Genomic DNA, 21,565 nt, shown 5'->3' with positions numbered 1-21,565 from the left:
CAATTTTCAGGAATGCGGCATTAAACATCTATCAGTTAATCAAGACATGATCCATTAGCCAGCGCGTGCCCTGCATGGAATAGATACTGTGGAGAAGTCCATACATATCTACAGTGGTCACCTGCTTGTTACGTGCGAGGCAGTGTGCTGTTGGGACATTTGCAAATGTTCTCTCACAACCCTTGGAAAGAGACACCATCGTTCCTGCTAGATGAAGGAAACTGAAGGAAGATCAGAGAGGCATTTAAACTGTTCTAGAAAGTGGACGGGCCCCAAGGTGAAGATTTAACCACCTGACTTTCCAGCCCACTCTTATTGTCTGAGAGACTAGTTTAGGAGGTGAGCTGTGGTGGTTGTCATGTAATTCGAAATGGGCTGGAGTGGGGTGGGTGGGGACAGCAAGACCAACAAGAAGTCTCAACTTGACTGATATAGGTAATGAATTCCAAGATCTAGGAGGCACTGGAGAGATCCCTATTGGTTGGAGTAGTCAAAGACATCTTCACGGGAAGGTGGAATCAGAGATGGATCTTGAAAGATAAGCAAGGAAGGCATCCTGGTGGGGGTGGTGAGGTGGGGAGTAGCAAGGGCAGAGGCTTGGTGGTAGAAATGTAACATTCGATGAACTTGGCCCAGTAGGGACATGAGTCTTATGAGAGGAAAGGGTTTGCCCTGGCAAGGAGTAAGGCTGCGCGTAGGACTGCCTGCACGCACGGTCCTGCACAATGTCAACAGAGAGTCACTCATACTCTGACAATATTCGGGAAGCCAAGATATGTAGAACATTCTGTTTCCATATGGTTAGTTGATTATGAATTCCAGAATTTGGAAACCTTGCAACCTCTGGAAAGAACCAGACTACATATTAAGGGATTAAAGTTTGAAATGTCATTTTCCATTTCTGTTCAAATGAGGTTGAGAAATTTGGGGATAAAATAAAATTAAGCTTTCCATGACTGGTTTCTTGCACGGTATCAATGATTTGGATCACAGGTTGACTTGGTGGGTGCCACTAAATGCTGAGACCCAAATCAGCTCTGATCATGTAAGATTTTCAGCATCAAAGACAGATCCTGATGCAGAGTGGCAGGAGTTGGGTTCAGAAATGAGCACGATACCAAAATCTCTTCTTTTGATTATCTTTGATAATGCCATTTCTGTAAAAAGAAGTCTTCCTCTCTAGTTTGATTTGTCATTTGTGTCTGAACCCCCACCCCCTTTAGCTTATCCTAGTTGGTGGACTAGACACGTTCTAAAACTAGGCTGTGTCTTCGGTTACAAACCTGTTTCCTGATTTCTGTGTGTAGGTAGACAGTTTCACTGCATTTTTGGCTAGCACACACACACACACACACACACACACACACACACACACAACTGCTTTAGCCACATTTTTTACCTTTCAACCAATTATTTTGATGACGAGTAGGTCCAGCCTAAAGATAAACAATAATATTTACATCTATTCCACTCCAGTGACCCAACCACGGTACAGAAGGGTTCAAAGGTCATCAATAAGAGATTGGGTTTGGTTTTCAAGTCCTCTTTGAAATCACAGCACACAGAGTGTTGCAATGGGCCCTGTCTATAATGTTTGGCTTGAATGCTAGTGAGAGGCTCCCGGGAAAACAGCACGCAACAGGGTCTTCCAAGAAGACTGGAAAACGGCACTTACCCAGTTTATTCTCGGCATCCAACTTGGATCACTGATCAGAATTGGCACTTTTTTGTAGTGAAGATAGAAAGAATGTGACCCTGTGAACCCTCAGGTCTGCTAAGGTAGGTGGAGTGATTGGTCTGAGAGATTCACAAGGTGACCCAAGTTGAAGATTGCTTTGGCCAAGTGGCTTGGACTGCTGTGAATCCATGCTGTCTTGAGATGTGTGGTAGTGAGTCATCTGCTGGAATAGAATTAGTCCTGTTTTGTAGGAGTGGACAGCACAAAGATTCCACCCAGATCTCACATAACACGCTGGCCCTAGAGCTCAGCATACTCTTGTCATAATTCTTAGCTAGAGCATTCTTCCGAGTTTGAATAATTATTAAGCCCAGTTCTTGGGGAAGACTGGAAGGGCCACCACCCAAGCTCAAGACCAGATACCAACTGCCTCCAACCCAAATCTTTCTGTTTCATATGAGCAATACTCTCAGAAGTTGGCTTTCCTTATCAACTCAGTTAGAGCGGTCCTACAATAGAGGAGACAGACAATCCGAAATTGAGTTCTGATACTCATTAGCTGTGTGACCCTGAGCAATTCATTTCAATTCTCTGGGGCTCCATTTTCTCATCTATAGAGTGGACATCTATATGTCTGCTCTGCATATCCATCAGCACCGCTGTGAGCCTCAAATAAGATAATATACATAAAAGTGCTTTGAAAACCATATATTATAACAAGTACAAGAGATCGTTGTAATTATTTTGGTTTTGTAGGGTACGTTATGGTTATGTTGGCAATGAAACCTGAATAAAGCTTTCTAATACAGAAATAATCGTTTTTACGGGCACCTGGGTGGCTCAGTCGTTAAGCGTCTGCCTTCAGCTCAGGTCATGATCTCAAGCTCCTGGGATCGAGCCCCGCGTCGGGCTCCCTGCTCCTCGGGAAGACTGCTTCTCCCTCTCCCACTTCCCCCTGCTTGTGTTCCCTCTCTCGCTGTGTCTCTCTCTGTCAGATAAATAAATAAAATCCTTAAAAAGAAAAGAAATAATCATTTTTAAAAGAAGAACATGCATTTGGTGCCCTGTGAAGATTTGGAAATTGGTGCAGAAAGTTTGAGCACTATATTGGGATCTATACCCTCAAAATTTCATTTGAGATAAACCATTAAAACAGAGAATTTTTAACTTTAGGAGCTTCCAAATGCCCATCCTGGCAGATGGGCCCCATCTGTCAGTGACAATGGGGACCCTTGAAGCATTTCCAAGAGCCTATCATCCAGATGTTCTGTGCATCTGTTCCATGTTTAGAAAACTCCTAAACTTTCCAGAAACTACCTAAGACCCTTTAAGATGTTATATACTCAAGGCAGTGGCACAGGAAGCAAACCCAAATCAAAGGGAGAAGCTCTAGAGCAAGGATTGGCAAATTCTCTGAAAAGAGAGACAGACATAACAAATCCTTGTTCTGTGTACAGAGGGGTGAAGGGAACTGAGGGAGCGCAAGTCTGGAAGTCGGCAAGGGTCCCTAGGACGAGCCTCATTGTGATATGCCACATACACTACCACTTCAAGATCCCTTTGAGCTGATAAGCACCTTTTCTTTAAAATGCAATCAGGGGCACTTGGGTGGCTCAGTCGTTAGGCATCTGCCTTTGGCTCGGGTCATGATCTCAAGGTCCTGGGATCGAGCCCAGCATCGGGCTTCCTGCTCAGCTGGAAGCCTGCTTCTCCCTCTCCCACTCCCCCTGCTTGTGTTCCCTCTCTCGCTGTGTCTCTCTCTCTGTCAAAAAAATAAATAAAATCTTTAAAAAAATACAATTAATCTCTGGGAAGAAAAGAGTCTATCAGCCATTCACACCTTAGTATAAATGTCTTTAGTTAATCCTCAGTCATGTTCTCCTATCTGAGATCTATTACAATGCGACAGTGAAAATTTTTATTAAGTACTTTTACGCTAAGTGAAATAAGTCCGTCCGAGAAAGACAGCTATCATATGATTTCACTCATATGTGGAATTTAAGAAACAAAGAAGAACATAGGGGAGGGGAAGGAAAAATGAAATAGGATGAAACCACAGAGGGAGACAAACCATGAGAGACTCTTAACTCTAAGAAACAAACTGAGATTTGCTGGAGGGGAGGTGTGGGGGGGGATGGGGTAACTGGGGGATGGACATTAAAGAGGGCACTTGATGGAATGAGCACAGGGTGTTATAGGGAACTGATGAATCACTAAATTCTATGTCTGAAACTAAAAAACAAACAAACAAACAAAAAACACTATAATAGGTTGGTTTTCCCCAGAGGCTATAGCCTCTTGCTGGAATACTTTATAAATACATATTGAGCAGTGAGGCAACAACTCCAAAAAAAGAAAGAAAGAAAGAAAGAAAGAAAGAAAGAAAGAAAGAAAGAAAGAAAGAAAGAAAGAAAGAGAGAGAGAGAGAGAGAGAGAGAGAAAGAAAGAAAGAAAGAAAGAAAGAAAGAAAGAAAGAAAGAAAGAAAGAAAAGAAAGAAAGAAAAGAAAGAAAGAAAGAAAGAAAGAAAGGAAAGAAAGAAAGAAGAAAGAAAGAAAGAAAGAAAGAAAGAAAGAAAGAAAGAAAGAAAGAAAGAAAGAAAGAAAGAAAGAAGAAAAGATGGACTTTTCGAGCTTTTTAGAATACTTATGGAGTATTTGGGGGTAGGCTAGCTCTGAGTAGGTAGTCAGAGGGCACATACTACATTTTTTGTGGTTAAGATAAAGAAGGGCCACTAGAAAGCAAGATCAAAGCGTACAAGTGGAGGATGAAGGGCAACACTGCAGGGGAGGTGGCCAGCGATCCTTGTAGGCCAATAAAAATAATAAAGCCCTGACGGTTTGGGGCATGCAAGCTGCGGATGGCCCATGGCTAACCCAGGGAAATGATGGTGAAACCGACATTAATTTGACTTCAAGGAGAACAGAGCGGTAGGAGAGGCAGGAGTACTACACACATGCCACCAGCCAGTCACTCGTGCGGTCACCTAGGTGGTAATCTAAGCCACCAGAGCCCTGGAAAGCTCTTCATGCAGTCTGAGCCACAGGCCAAGCACAGAACTGGGAGAGTCTGACCTTGGGCTCACTGCGCCATGGCTAACGGTCCATCAGCACAGCTGCACTTCATCCTTGGACCACGGCACAAGGGCACTGTATTTGTATCTATGCAGAGCAAGCTCTCCAGGGAAAATGAAGTCTTTAGGGGAACAGCAATTTTTCTTTTTTCTTTTTTAAAGATTTTGTTTATTTATTCATGAGAGACGGAGAGAGGCAGAGGCAGAGGGAGAACGGGAGAAGCAGGCTCCCTGCGGAGCAGAGAGCCCAACGTGGGATCTGATCCCAGGACCCTGGGATCATGACCTGAGTCAAAGGCAGATGCTTAACTGGCTGAGCCACCCAGGCGTCCTGATTTTTCTTTTGAAGTAAATAGGAAACAAGTGAGAGCTTCGCAAGTGTCCCAATAGATGGCTCTCACTTTGAGCAAATTGAATTGGCCCAAGCCCACATTTGTGGGTCAAGAAAATAAGATGGATTAGTGGGTGGCAGAGGGATGGCTGGATCCATAGATAGATGACCAAACCAACGCAGTCCAACATTGGTGGCCAAGTCCAGGTGACGGTATATGGATAGTCACTGAAAAAATATTCAAGTTTGCTCTATGTTTAAAATTTTTCATCAAACAACGTTGCGGGGGGGGGGGAAGGGGCAATCTCCTTCATGAAAAATAAATCCACATTTGCAAAACTGATCATTTAGTATATGGTAGTTTTTTTTTTTAAGGTTTCTTTTTTGATTTGCCAGGGAGAGAGAGCGCACAAGCAGGGGAGCGGCAGGCAGAGGGAGAAGCAGGCTCCCCGCTGAGCCAAGAGCCCGACGCGGCGCTCGATCCCAGGACTCCAGGATCATGACCTGAGCCGAAGGCAGGCGCTTAACCAACTGAGCCACCCATGCGTCCTGGATGTGGTGGTTTTTATAGAAAAGGATTTACCTGATTAATTTTAAAAATATTTTATTTATTTATTTGACAGAAAGAGAGACAGAGCATGAGCAAGGGGAGGGGCCGAGGAGCCAACTGAGCCACCCAGGTGCCCCTACCTGACTAATTTTTAAACAAGACCATCCCTTCTGAGGAGCGCCGTAGATGAACAAAGTAGACATAATCCCTGCTGAAATTGTGTTAGCAGACTCTTGCTTCCCAGAGAGAGAGGAAACAGAAAAACAGAGATGTCCAAAGTTGCAGAGAAAATGCAACCGGGTGATAATGTTTTCTAAATACAATGTCCCCACAAACAGAGGGTTGCTGGAGTGGTGGGGGGTGGGAGGGATGGGGTGGCTGGGGGATGGACATGGGGGAGGGTATGGGCTCTGGTGAGCGCTGTGAATTGTGCAGGACTGATGAATCACAGACCTGTACCTCTGAAACAAATAATGCAAAATACGTTAATATAAATAAATAAATAAATAAATAAATAAATAAATAAAATACAATGTCCCCAAAACCCTCAAGAAAGAAAATATTCCTTCGAGTTTAAAACTCCTGTTAAATTCTGCTTGTCTATGTGTGTAACTTCTCCTCTGTGGAGATAAACACGATTTAATTCACAAAAAGTGGACGGATACAAATCTGCTCTTTAAAGCGGGTTGAAAAGAGATCTTGGGCACAGAATTTCCTTTATGAGGGAACAAGAGGGAGAGACAGAAAATGCAAAAACTCAGGGAGCCGCCTTCTAAACGCAGGATGGGAGGACAGTCATCTGGGTTCGCACTGCTGGGATCAGGCCTCGTGCTTGGACTGTCCTATTCTGGCTGCCTGTGCTCAGACTCAGAAGACTCGAGAAGGGCAGTCCCGATTCTCCCGCTCCTGCTTTGGAAAAATGACACTGTCGTAATGACATGGCCTTCAAAGGGCCTTCCTATCTCCTCTGCTCCTCCATACAACTCATCTCATTCCCATTTCACAGATGAGAACGCCGAGGCTCAGCGAGGGTCTGGGAGGCCACGCAGCGGGTCAAGGGCAGAGCAGAGCCACACACTCGCATTGCCAGGCGCCTGACCCCTGTCCCTAAGAAGACCAGCCCGGAGGGTCTCGGTTATCTGCCGCAGGTCTCTAAGCAGGCGTGAGATTTCAAGCTGTTACAGCAGAGGCTTCAGCCATGACAAGACAGCCCCCCTTAACATAGCTGAAGCCTTTCGGAGGCCGTCCGCCTGCCTCCTCTTCTCAGAAATGGTACCTGGAAGACGCCGCCTTCTGTTGCTCGAAGGAGCAAAACCCTCTACCTCTGACTCGAGCCTGTGTTTTGGCACCTTTGCGAACTAGAAGGCCAGAAGAATGGCTCGGTGTGATGCGGCTTTGCTTTTCCCTCCAGGATCGGCCAAGCAAAGGAGAGGATGTGGCGGTCTCGGGAGTGATCCAGCCATTGAACTCTAGCTAGGACCCCTGCTCCCTACGTTTTCCCACTCGGCCTCATGGCAAAGATGGTCCCTCCTCTTTCAGCCCCGAGCACAGGGAAGTGAACATGTTGGGAATGTCAAGATGGCAGGGAAAATTCTGCTTTTTCATCCGAAGGGGATGTTTGGAGGAGAGTGATCAGAGTCTGCTTTGTTTCTCCCCACCCCCCTGCTCCCTTGGCTGATTTCATAAAGGAAAAGAGGGAGGAGAAAAGTCTGTCTGGATTTCTCAAATGAAAAACACGTCCGCACTGACAGGAATAGACTGTTTTCTATTAAGGAATCTGGTCATGGTAACAATTATATTTTTGAATTTATCATCGTGTTTATAAAGTGATACTCAAGAAAAAGATTTTACGAGGAGATTTTGTGAGTGAATTCCTTCGGCCCAGTTCTCCTTGGGAACGTGTCTATAAGCAACGCCCCCCATATTGCTGATGTTGTTCTGTTGAACTTCGATGGGGAGATTTTACAATGGCTGCGAATTGAAGGAGAGGGTCATCCTCTGTTTTCCAATTTGTGATATTAGTGTTTTCTATTTATCAAGTTCTCCATGCCACCTAGTGTTTATCTGAAGAAATACCAGATTCTTAGGAAGCACCCCCCGTCCTGGGCAAGACTTCACGTTCTTGTCGCAATGCAGTCACACATATGCACAAAGACATGCTCTGCGTGACATCCATGGGTAGATGCAGAGGCGTGACATCCTGACTGGATGAAAAGTTTACAATAATCTTCATCATTTCACAGTTAAACATGAATAAAATGACTGAATTCTTGCCCCTGAAGAAAACGCTGACTTTTTTTTTTTTCTTCCTTAGGGTACCTGACATCAAAGAATCGTAGGACGGTCATAGTGGAAGAGACTTTCTAGACCTTTAGTCTATGCCCAACCCACTGCCATGCCAGAAAACTTTTGTCTACAATACAGCGTTAAATAAGAACTTCTCTGAAACTTCAACTTTGCTCTTCTTCTTTTTTTTTTTTTTCCTTTTAAAGCATCTAAGCTACATGGCAAGGAAGCCAGGAGGGGCCCGAAAACCGTTCAGAATCTCTGTGTTTGCCTCTGTCTGTGCAGAGAAAGCAAGCACCGGGAAGCAGTGGGCAGAGAAAGCCCGAGAAGGAAAGGGCCTGCTTTAGCTCCCGCAGGATGCTGGCCCAGCAGAATCCAGGTCCTATGGCTCGATCGCAGAGTTCTAGCTGGAAGGGCTCAATGGCATCCCTCCTCCTTCTTCCTATCCTTGTCCAAAACCAATAAACTCTAACAAACCATGCCCATGATGTTGGCAACAGCAAAGCTGTCCTTTTCAAAATCTGTATTCTATCATTTGCCTTCAGCGATGACCAGGGCTTCTAAATACCCCAAAAGCTGAGTGAGGACTGGAGGGGCGTGGGGGCGGGGCATGGAGCTGTAGGAATAAGACCAGGTTTCCAAAGGGTCCCTGGCGATCCTGCAGAGGCCTTTCCCTTGGTTTACAGAAAGTAGTGGTTGTCATAATTCTGGCAAACACATGTCCTGTATTTTATACAACAGTCCCGATTTCAAATATTTTCCCCTTGCCATTCATGTAAGCACACTCAGCCTGGTCACATCATGGGTCCCGATTTTTTTTTTTTTTTTTTTGAGGGGATTGCTTGGCAATAGGCTCTCCACCTCTTTAGGGCTGGGGTCTCGTAAAGTACAGTACCGTTTCTGCCACCCTTTGGCAAACATACCCACAGTTGTCACCTCTAGCAAGTTGCTGATAGGGTTGGGGCTTGGGAAGTCATCTGGAGGCATGAAGAGTTGGCAACCTTGATTTACACATTTGGAGTCCATAAAGCACATTCACGTTGGGCTAGTAAACATGAGGTTGATCTTAACTTGGTTTTGGGGGTTTTTCCCCTCTGTTTGCCGACTTGGGCAGTCTACAGATCTTACTGTGACGGACAAAATACCAATAGCATGACCTTATTAAAACCCATCTGCAGTGAGACAGGGAGCCAATGGTCAGAAGCGTCTTCATGTGAGGCCCCAGAGCATATCAGCAGGAGGTGAGAGCTACATTTGACAAACTCCGCAGGCTCGGGATTGCTTGTCAATTCTGCAGAAAAAGGCCAACATTCCTGTTGACCACAGAACATATACAGTGTCCCTCATTGGGAGTTTGTCACCATGACTCGGAGCCCTTGGGTCCTGCCTAAGCCTCAGCTTTGGTAGAGGCACTAAAAATGGGAGACTTCAGGCCAGCTTCAGGGGAGGTGGTGCTGGCCAAGTTTGGGGAAAGTCAAAGAGAGAGGAGAAGAGGAGGAAGGGCAGAAGGCACCAGAACTGGAGGGAGGGCAGAGGAAGGACACACACAGGCCACCAGAGCAAGAGGTCAGAACCGAGAGAATCCTCTGACCAACGCCTCGGGGGCAGGACGGGCCCAGATAAGATGGGGAAGGAGGCCAGTGTGGCCAGGCCTTCAAGGCCCACCCCCAAACAAGTCTCCCCAGCCCAATCCGAGGAAAAAGATAAATGAGTCTTGCTCTTACTTTAAGTATTGTCATTTCTTGGAGCCACATCACCACCACCTCTGTGCCCCTCTCTCTCTTTCTCTCCTTGGGAATCTCTCTCTCGCTCTTCCTCCAGGGCTGTCATATCCTTAGCATACCCTCCCCCCCACAACGCATGTCTTCTTCTCTTTCTTCTTTCCCAACCTGACAGCTCCCCAAGCACCTTCTGATCCATGGAGTTTCCAGTCACCACTCCCTTATTACCCGGGATGGGGATGTGTCAGGGCGCTTGATCCCCACGGCTGCGTCGTGGGATGACAGGCATACCTTTTTTTTTTTTTTTAAAGATTTTATTTATTTATCTGAGAGAGAGAGAATGAGAGAGAGAACATGAGAGGAGAGAGGGTCAGAGGGAGAAGCAGACTCCCCGCCGAGCAGGGAGCCCGATGCGGGACTCGATCCCGGGACTCCAGGATCATGACCTGAGCCAAAGGCAGTCGCTTAACCAACTGAGCCACCCAGGCGCCCGGTCTTTTCTTTTTAAGTAGGCTCTGCCGGGGAGCCCAACATGGGGCTTGAACTCATGTGTAAAATACCCATGACATAAAGGTTACCGTTTGAAACCATTTAATTTTTTTTTAAGATTTTATTTATTTATTCGACAGAGAGAGAGAAAAAGCACAAGCAGGGGGAGCTACAGGCAGAGGGAGAGGGAGAAGCAGGCTCCCCGCTGAGCAGGGAGCCCGATGCGGGACTCGATCCCGGGACTCCAGGATCATGACCTGAGCCGAAGGCAGTCGCTTAACCAACTGAGCCACCCAGGCGCCCCGACAGGCATACCTTTTTATGCACTTCACTTCATTGCGCTTCGCAGATACCGGGTTTTTTACAGATGGAGGGTTTGTGGTGAGCCTGTGTCGAGCAAATCTATAGATGCCATTTTCCCAACAGCATCTGCTCACTTCGTGGTTCTGTGTCGTATTTTGGTAATTCTCACAAGCTTTGTTCTCACAAATTCTTCAAACTTTTTCTCACAAACTCTCACTTTTTCTCATAAACTCTTCAAACTTTTTCATTATTATATTTGTAATGGCGACTGGTGATCAGTGATCTTTGATGTCACTACTGTAATTATTCTGGGGTGCCACGAGCTGTGCCCTGTAAGATGGCAAACTTAACTGATAAATGTATGTGTTCTGACCGCTCCACTGACCAGCCACTCACCAGTCTCCCTCTCCTCTGGCCTCCCTATTCCCTGACGCAACAATATTGAGATTAAGCCTACTGCTAACTCTGCAGTGGCCTCTGAGTGTTCAAGTGAAAGGGAGAGTCGCATGTCTCTCACTTTAAATCAGAAGCTAGACATGAGGGCGCCTGGGTGGCTCAGTCGGTTGAGCGACTGCCTACGGCTCAGGCCATGATCCCAGAGTCCCTGGATGGAGTCTCACATCGGGCTCCCTGCTCAGCGGGGAGTCGGCTTCTCCCTCTGACCCTCCCCCCTTCATGTGTTCTCTCTGTCTTTCATTCTCTCTCTCTCAGATAAATAAATAAAAAAAATCTTAAAAAAAAAAAAAAGGCTAGAAATGATTAAGCTTAGTGAGGAAGGAACGTCAAAGGCTGAGCTAGGCCGAAAGATGGACCTCTCGCATTACACAGCCAAAGGAAAAGTTCTCGAAGGAAATTGAAAGCGCTGGTCCACTGAATACATGAATGAGAAGAAAGCAAAAGAGCCTTCTTGCTGATGTGGTGAAGGTTTGAGTGGTCTGAAGAGAAGATCAAACCAACCACTACATTCCCTTAAGCCAAAGCCTGATCCAGAGCAAAATCCAAACTCTCTTCAATTCTATGGAGGCTGAAAGATGTGGGGAAGCTACAGAAGACAAGTTGGAAGCTGGCAGGGGTTGGCTCTTGAGGTTTAAGGAAAGAAGCCGTCTCCAGAACCTAAAAGAGCAAAGGGAAGCAGCAAGTTCTCCAGAAGATCGAGCTACGAACGTTAATAAAGGAGGCTACACTAACCAACAGATTTTCAATGTAGACGAAGCAGCCTTACTTTGGGAGAAGCAGCCAGAAAGGATTTTCATGGCTACACAGAAGTCAATGCTTGGCCTCAAAGTTTCAAAGGACAGACTGACTCTCTTGTTAGGGGCGAATGCAGCCGGTGACTTCAAGTTGAAGCTAGGGCTCATCTCCTATTCCAAAAATCCTAGGGCCCTTCAGAAATATGCTAAATCGACTCCGTCTGTGCTCCATAAATGGAAGCAACAAAGCCTCGATGACAGCACATCTGGTGGCAAACAACATGGTTTACTGAATACTATAAGCCCACTGTTGAGAACTGCTACTCAGGAAAAAAAAAAAAAAAAGATTTCTTCCAAAATGTGACTGCTCACTGACAATGCACCTGGTCACCCAAGAGCTCTGATGGCGATGGACAATGACCTTCACGTTGTTTTCATGCCTGCTGACACAACATCCACTCTGTGGCCCATGGATCAAGGAGTCATTTCAATTTTTAAGTCTTATTTAAGAAATACATTTTGTGGGCGCCTGGGTGGCTCAGTCGGTGAAGTGTCTGCCTTCGGCTCAGGTCATGATCCCAGGGTCCTGGGACTGAGCCCCGCATCGGGCTCCCTGATCAATGGGGACCCTGCTTCTCCCTCTCCCCACCCCCACTCATGCTCTCTCTCACTATCTCTTTCTCTCAAATAAATAAATAAGATATTTTTAAAAAGAAATACATTTTGTAAGGCTCTAGCCGCCATAGATAGTGATGCCTCTGATGGATGTGGGCAAAGTAAATTGAAAATCTTCTGGAAAGCATTCGCCATTCTATTTTTTTTTTTTAAGATTTATTATTTTATCTTGAGAGAGAGAGAAAAAAAGTAGGGGGAGAGGCAGAGGGAGGGAATCTTTCAAGAAGGCTCTGCACTGACGCAGGGCTCAATCCCAGGACCCTGGGATCATGACCTGAGCCAAAGGCAGACGCTTAACGACTGAGCCACCCAGGTGCCCTGAAGGTGGTTCCTTGAGATGGAATCTACTTCTGGTGAAGATGCTGTGAAGATTATTGAAATGACAACAAAGTTTTTAGAATATGATATCAACTTAGTTGATAAGACAGCAGCAGGGTTTGAAAAGATGGATGCCAATTCTGAAAGTTCTGCTGTGGGTAAAATGCTAGCAGCCAGCACCACAAACTATAGAGAAATCATTTGTGAAAGGAAGAGTCAATCGATGCAGCATACTTCATTGTTGTCTTATTTGGGGAAACGGCCACAGCCTCCCCAGCCTTCAGCAACCACCACCCTGATCAGCCAGCAGTCATCAACATCAAGGTAGGACCCTCCACCAGCAAAAAGATTATGACTCGCTGGAAGCTCACGCATTTCCAGCTACAAATTCTTTTTAAATTAAGGTATGTACACTGTTATTTTAGACATAATGCTATTTGCATACTTAAGAGACTACAGCATAGTGTAAAGATCATTTTTATATGCACTTGGGAAGCCGAAAAATTCATCTGACTCACTTTATTGTGATTGTCTGGACCTGAACTTGCACTATCTCTGAAGTATAACTGTACCCACATCCCTCCCCTTGGCCTCAACTTTCCTGTGGCCACCATGCCCCAGACTGCAAGTCCTCCCCTAAGGAGAGCTGACCCCGGTGAGTGCAGGTGGCTTTGGCAGGACCCAGTCTTTTGAGTCATGGTGTCGTCTGGGTGGTCCCAGCCTCCCACTTTGGCAGGAGCAAGTTTTGCAACTCCACAACCCAGAACTTTTGGCACCCCTTCTTCAATTTCACAGTGTAGACTCCATGGCCTATATGGAATGTGGGTCCTTACTGAGGGCCCCACCATTGGCTGCTTATTCTAGACTAAGTGACATCAAAATAAAAAGCAGAATATTCCAAACTGGTATTCTTTTTTTTTAATTACTGCAAAAAAAAAAAAAAATCATTGCAAAGATTAAAGCCCAATTTCCCAAACTTCTGCTCCCTGCACTTAACTTCCGTGGCAGGGGTGAGAGATATAGTTCCCTTTAGGTTCTGGGCTCCATTGCATTGACAAAATAGTTTAATTTAATGTTACCATAGCTTCATCTGGAGTGGCGAGAACTAGATCCAACTCTGCAGTCATCTCTTCCTACTACCAAACATTCGGGAAAAATTCCTTGAAAGTAGATTTCTACATCATTGGGAGCAGATTAGTCCCAAACTGGAAAAACTCGAGATAACCCAAATGTTGACCACCAGAGTCACCCACCCACCTATTCTGTGGGACTCTGCCTGGAATGAAGCCTGATCCTCCAGAAGCAAAGGAAAAGGGGCGATAAGATGAGAGGCTGTCATAGATTCAGGATCCAACTGGCTGCTAGCACAGTCCCTCAAGGGTAGAGAAATGCCACTGAATAGGGCCCGGCTCTCTGGCCTTTATTTGGCCACTGCATTCAAGCGCCGGCCCCCACTAGCCCGAGGGGAGTGGGGGGCGGGGGCGGGGCGGAGCTTTGGGGGGAAGTCCTGACAGCTGCACTTTGCAACTGGGGAAGAAAGCACCAAGGCTTTGATCTTTTCTTCTTGTCCCTTCATGTTTAATCTTGGGTTTCTCATTTCCTTCTTCACTGCATATTTGACAAACCCGACTGCTTCAGGATCTAGCAAATCTTGTAAATAATGTCCTACATTTCCTCCTCGGAACCCCAGAGGCTGGGACCTGTTTGACCTCTGTGGTTTTCATGAAATTGCCACGGGCCCCAGGGGACTCTATCTACATTTTCGAAAGTCATCTAATCATTGAATCTCACGCTGGAAGGAGCAGTTGAAATCATCTAGGCTGGCCTCATCACGTTATAGGTGAGGAAGTTGCTGTCCAGAGAGGTTGGGAGGTATGCGAAATGTCACAGGCTGGGAGGCAGGACTCCCAGGTCCCATTCCAGGTTTGTTTGTTTTTGTTTTTGTTTTTTTTCTTTAGAGAAAGAGAGAGCAAGCTAGAGAGCAGGAGCAGAGGGAGGGGCAGAGGGAGAGGGAGAAGCAGACTCCCTGCTGAGTGCAGAACCCGATGCAGGGGCTTGATCCCAGGACCCTGAGATCATAACCTGAGTGCAAGTGAGACGCTTAACCAACTGAGCCACCCAGGCGCCCCCACTGCAGGTTTTTGAATGGCGCCATACTTCAAGTGGTTTGAATCCATGCCTGATTATGGGGGAATATGTTTAACGGGCCACAGTCATGCAGTGACTTTTCAGAGAAAAGATATATCTATCTCCATGGATATGTAACTTCCTTTGGAGATCCAAAGAGAAACATCAGAACTCCCCATCAGGTTAGTGATTCATGAAAATCCAGCCAAATCCCCATGGGTGCTGTTACACAAGTCCTGGACAAGTGAGAAGTCTCATCTCTGGCTACTGTCACACTCCTAGGGGTAAAGCCACAGGATATTCTCTGGGCTGGCCACTCGGTCCATAGCCACTCCTATCTGCCCAGTGCCAAAAGGCCACAGTGTCACTTAGAATGGTGTCTCTGGCTCTGACATCAGCTCTGTCTCCGTGGCTCCCATAGCTTTCCCACCTTCCCGACAGAGCTACTCCTATCTGTGTCCCTCTCAGTGAGGGAGGAAATGGAGGCTTAACAGGGGCTTTCTCACTCTTTGTCAGCCTTAGATAAAAAGAGGGAGCTGATACCATGATCTCCAGCGATGGCCCTGTTCTGGGAAGGTCTGATGCCACTTAGCTACTCTACACTTTTTCCTGTACCTTTCTCAGTTCAGCCTTCCCTGCTGGTACACATCCTGTAATTGCCTCTGCCAGGTGGTGGTGAGCAGGTGACTTCAGCCACACTAGACTCATGGAAACTCATGTCTTAAACCCTCTCCTTAGGAGAAGACCATCTGCTCGTGAACTTCAGAGCTTCAAATTACCCAGTAGCAAAAATCCTGGTCTCCAAAGTTGACTCACGTGGCCCCTTCTTGAGTTAGAACGTCATCGAACCTTGGGACATCTGGTCTTACCCGTCCCATGGCCTGGCAGGGCAGACAGTTAGCTCTCTATAGAAGACCATAGCTGTATACATTATGGAATGATAAACATGTTCCTACTGAAAACCAACTCACTTCTATTTATTCATTCTGTCAATATTTTATTGACATACTCATTCATTCACTCAACAAACATTTACATGTCACATGGATGGCTCCTCAAAGCCTTCCCTGACCAACTCAAGAACCCTCCAATCTCCAGGCCATGTCATTACATGACCCTTTTATTTTCATCATAGCATTTACCATAATCAGAAATTGACTTACAAAGTGGGTTATAGTCTTTCTCTTCCAACTAGAATGTAAGCTCCCTGAGGGCAGAGGTCTTGCTTGTCTTGTTCACAGGTATGTCGCAACACTGTTTCCCCCTCTGACACCTAATGGTTAGCACAGCACCTGAGACATAGGAGACAATTACAGACCAACTGAAGACTGTGTAGCCGCTTAAAAGAATGGGGAGGACTTGATATGTGCCACCACGAAAAGCTCTCCAAGCCGACTCTTGCATGAAAACCAACTGAACAAAATAAATCTGCCTGGTCTGATATCATGTAAGTTTTAAGAAAACATTCTAAACAAAACTACAGATTTCTGCACATATATACACCTCTGTAAGTGCCTGAAAAGGATCTAGACACAGAAGAGGGAACCCTTGTAAACTCATCCCATGAGGGCAGCGTTACCCTGATACCCAAGCCAGACAAGGACACCACAAAAACCCTCCTGACCGATATCCCTGATGAATGCTGATGCAAAAGTCCTCGACAAAATACTAGCAAACTGAATTCAGCCACACATTAAAAGGATTATACCCTATGGCTAAATTGGATTGATACTTAGAATGCAAGGATAGGTTCAGCAGATGAAAATCAATCAATCTAATCCACCACATTCACAGAATGAAGGACCAAAAAACTGCCAGATCATCTCAGTTGAAGCAGAAAAAGCATTCGACAAAATTCAGCCCCCTTTCATGATAGAAAAACAATCAACAATCTAGAAACAGAAGGAAACTACTTCAATATAATAAAGGCTATAGCTAACATCATATTCAACAGTGGAAAACTGAACACTTTTCCTCTAAGATCAGGAAAAAGGCAAGGATGCCCACTCTTGCCACTTCTATTCAACATAGTACTGGAAGTTCTAGTCAGAGAAATTAAGCAAGAAAAAGAAATGGAAGGCATCCAAACTAGAAAGAAAGAGGTAAAATTATCTGCTCACAGATGACATGATTTTACATGAAAAAGACCCTAAAGATTCCACATTAACTAATGAACAATTTCAGCAAAGTTGCAGGACACAAAGTTATCACATAAAAGTCAATTGCATTTCTATAAGCTAAAAAATAACCAATCTGAAAATGAAAAATTAGGAAGACAATCTCATTTGCATTAGCATCAAAAAGAATAAAATACTTAGGAATAAACTTAATCAAAGAGGTAAGAGACTTGTACACTAGAAACTAAAAAAATTTTTTTCTAAAAGAAATTTTAAAAAGATACAAATAAATGGAAGACATCCTATGTATGTGGATTGGAAGACATAACGTTACAATGTCCATACTACCCAAAGGGATCTACAGATTCAAGGCAGTCCTCATCCGAATGCCAATGGCATTTTTTATAGAATTAGAAAAAAATGGTACAACTCATAGGGAATCGCAAGGGATCTCTAACAACCAAAACTTAAAAAAAAGGACAAAGTTGGAGGTTTCACACTTCAGATTTCAAAACCTACTATAAAGTAATAGTAATTAAAATAGTGCATTATCAGCATAAAGGCAAGACATACAGACCAATGGAACAGAATAGAGAGCCCAGAAATAAACCCTTGCGTATGTGGTCAAATGATCTTCAACAAGGGTGCCAAGACCACACAATGAGGAGAGGATAGTTCCTTCGACAAATGGTGTAGAGAAAACTCAATATCCACATACAAAAGAATGATGTTGACCCTGCCCTTAAAATGGATTAAAGACCTAAACTTAAGACCTAAAACGCTAAATGCCCAGAAGAACACATAGAGAAAAAGCCTCAGCACATTGGATTGGGCAATGATTGTTTGGATATTGGATATTGTTTGGACACCAAAAGCACAGGCAACAAAAGCAAAAATAGATAAACGGGACTACATCAAACTCAAAAACCTTTGTGCATCCAAGGAAATAATCAACAGAATAAAAAAGAAACCTGTGTGATGGGAGAACTTATTTGCAAATCACGTATCTGATACAACTCAGCAACAACAAAAGTAAATAAGCTGATTAAAAATAAGCAAAGGAGGGGCGCCTGGATGGCTCCATCGTTAGGCATCTGCCTTTGGCTCAGGTCATGACCTCAGCGTCCTGGGATTGAGCCCCACATGGGGCTCCCTGCACCACGGGAAGCCTGCTTCTCCCTCTCCCACTCCCCCTGCTTGTGTTCCCTTGCTCGCTGTCTCTGTCTGTCAAATAAATAAAACTTAAAAAAAAAAAAGGCAAAGGAGGGGCCCCTGGGTGGCACAGTCAGTTGGGTGTCTGACTCTTGGTTTTGGCTCAGATCATGATCTCAGGGGCCTGGGATCGAGCCCCAAGGCAGGCTCTGTGCTCAGTGTGGAGTCTGCTTGGGATTCTCTCTCCCTCTCCCTCAGCCCCTCCTGCTCATGCTCTCGCTCTCGAATAAATGAATAAATCTTCAAAAAATAAACAAGAAAAGGAGGGGCGCCTGGGCGGCTCAGTCAGTTGAGCATCCAACTCTTGATTCAGCTCAGGTCTTGATCTCAAGGATGTGAGATCCAGCCCTGCAAGGGGCTCCAACGTGCTGGGCATGGAGCCTGCTTAAGATTCTCTCCCTCTCTCTCTCTCTTTCTCTCCTCTGCCCCTCCCCCCTCTAAAAATTTTTTTAAAATTTAAAAGAATAAGCAAAGGACTGCAACACCCAGTTCTCTAAAGAAGACATACAAATAGCCAACAAGCATATGCAAAGATGCCCCGCATCAGTAGTCACTGGAGAAACGCAAATCAAGACCACAATGAGCTATCCCCTCACACCCATTGGGATGGCCACTATCAACAGAACAGAAAACAGCGAGTGTTGGCAGGGGTGCAGCGAAATCAGAGCCCTCGTGCCTTGTCAGTCAGAATGCAGACCTGGGCAACTGCTCTGGAAAACAGTCCGGTGGGTCCTCAAAAAATTAAAAATAGAATCACCTATGAGCCAGTAATTCCACTTCTGGGTAGATACACAAAAGACTTTAATGCAGGATTTCAAAAAAGATAATTTGCACACCCGTGTTCATTGCTGCATCAGTCACAGCAACCAAGAAATGGAAGCAACCCCAAAGTCCTCTGACAGACGAAGGGGTAAACAAAATGCGGACTACTATTCAACTTTAAGAAAGAATGAAATTCTGACACGTGCTACACCATGGAGCCACCTTGAAGTCATTATGCTAAGTGAAATAAGGCAGTCACAAAAGGATAAATATTGTACGGTTGTATTGATGAGGTAGAGTAGTGAAAGTCACCGAGACAGCAAGCAGAAAGGTGGTTGCCAGGGGGAGGGGAGGTGGGGGGACAGTGTTTAATGGGCATAGAGTTTTCAGTTTTGCAAGAACAACACGTTCTAGAGATCTGTTGCACAACAATGTGAATGTACTTACTGCACTGTATACAGTCGACCCTTGCACAACACAGGTTTGAACTGCGCAGGTCCCCTTAGTTGCGAATATGTTTCGATAAATGCGGTGCAGTACTGTAAATGTATTTTCTTTTCCTTATGATTTTCTTAACATTCTCTTTTCTCTAGCTTACTTTATTGCAATACAGTATATAATAGATACAGCATACAAAATATATGCTCATCGATTGCTTATGTTATCCGTAGGCTTCCAGTGAACAGTAGGCTGTTAGTAAAGTTTGGGGGAAATCAAAAATTACATGCATATTTTTGACCACACGGAAGGTCGGTGCTCCTAACCCCTGTGTTGTTCAAAGGTCAACTGTACCTGGTTAAGTACATTTACCATATTAATTAATGATTAATTAATTAATTAATATGGAGGGAATAGGAATAGGAGAACGAAGAAGAGGTGTTGTTTTATCTTTATTCTTGTTACAAGGAAGTTGTTTTCAGGTATTACTTGCATAATGAAAAGAGTTGTTAAAAGCTTTAGGCAATAGGGGCGCCTGGGTGGCTCAGTCAGTTAAGCATCTGCCTTCAGCTCAGGTCACGATCCCAGGGTCCTGGGATCGAGCCCCGCATCGGACTCTCTACTCAGTGGGGAGCCTGCTTCTCCCTCTCCCTCTGCCTGCCGCTCCCCCTGCTTGTGTGTTTTCTCTCTCTCTCTCTCTCACTCAAATAAATAAATAAAATCTTAAAAAAAAAAAACCTTTTGGCAACATAAGTGCCCATCAACAAATGAATGGATAAAGAAGAGGTGGTATATATACACAATGGAATATTGCTCAGCCGTAAAAATAATGAAATCTTGCCATTTGCAACAACATGGATGGACCTAGAAGCTATTATGCTAAGAGAAATAAGACAAAGACAAATATCATATGATTTCACTTACATGTGGAATCTTAGAAACAAAATGAAACAAACAGACTCAGAGATACCGAGAACAAACTGGTGGTTATGGGGTGGGGGTGGGCAACATAGATGAAGGGAATTAAGAGGTACAAACTTCCAGTTCTAAAATAAATGAGACACAGGGATGAAAAGTACAGCATAGGGAATATAGTCAGAAATATTGTCACAACTTTTTATGGTGACACATGGTAACTAGACTTATCGTGGGGATCATTTCGTAATGTGTAAAAATATCAAATCACTAAGATGTACCCCCTGAAACTAATAGGATATTGTATGTCAATTATACTTCAATTTAAAAAAAACTTTGGAAGGGACGCCTGGCTGGCTCAGTCAGAGGAGCATGCAACTCTTGATCTCGGGGTGATGAGTTCAAGCCCCACATTGGGTATAGAGATTACTTCATTAAAAAAAAAAAATCATTAGAATAAACTTCGAAAGGGCCCTTGCCCTGGAGGCATTAAGAGTTGAGTGAAGGAGCCGGACGTGCACACATGGCATGTGCTGGGCGGTGTGCTCGGTGCTGTGACAGGGTCCGCGCCAGGTGCAGCCGGCATGCGGGCGGGCAGCCCGTTCTGCCTGGGAATCACAGAAGGAGTGGCCACTGGTGCTGACTCCAAAGACAGGTATTTGTTGGGCAGAAGGCCCATCTAGTCCCCAGAGACTACACCACTCAGAACCTTCCACTTTATTTCCAGAAGCTCAGCTGCAATATATTCAAAACACACTGAACTCAAATAATGCCACGAAGTATGACGTAGGGGGAAGATGTCTTTTAAAGACCCCTTTGGAGACAGGTGATAAAATAACTAAACTAAACGTCAAGGAATGCTAAAGCCCTAAAGCTTATTATATGTATACTCGAAGTGATCGAAAGCAGAGGTTGACTGCGCCAGACCCCACGAGCTCCTTCCAAGGTTATTTTCATACAGTCATTAGGTTGAGCTTAACATGACGATTACATAGAAGTCCTCGGAGGGTCTGCTGAATGATGAAGAATGATTTTAATCAACATATTATTTCTTTATGTAAGTGTACACGTCGGCAGAGCTTGAGGGGAATTGAGACATTTGTTCTCTTTAATTCATCCAGGCATTTGGGTTTACACCATTCATTTGCTCAGCAAACCATTTATTCATAGCCAGAGCAAAAGAAGCTTTAACTCAACCCTTGTCTAAAAGCCAAATGGATGGGGTTTAAATTAGAGGGTCCAGCGTAGAATCCAGATATTTATCTAGTCAACTCTTCGTTAACCCCGTAAGGAGAGAAGTGTGTGCACAGAGCTCTGAAAGCACGTTGCTTTCTTTCAGGGGCAATAGCAGAGGGGATTTTTCTTTTCACCACCGTATTTGC

The sequence above is a fragment of the Eumetopias jubatus genome, unplaced genomic scaffold, assembly GCF_037043125.1.
Source record: "Eumetopias jubatus isolate StellerSeaLion01/CBP00866 unplaced genomic scaffold, mEumJub1_p1.0 scaffold_11, whole genome shotgun sequence".
NCBI lineage: Eukaryota > Metazoa > Chordata > Mammalia > Carnivora > Otariidae > Eumetopias > Eumetopias jubatus.
The sequence above is the reverse complement of the archived record's forward strand: the minus strand, read 5'-3'. Positions refer to the sequence as shown.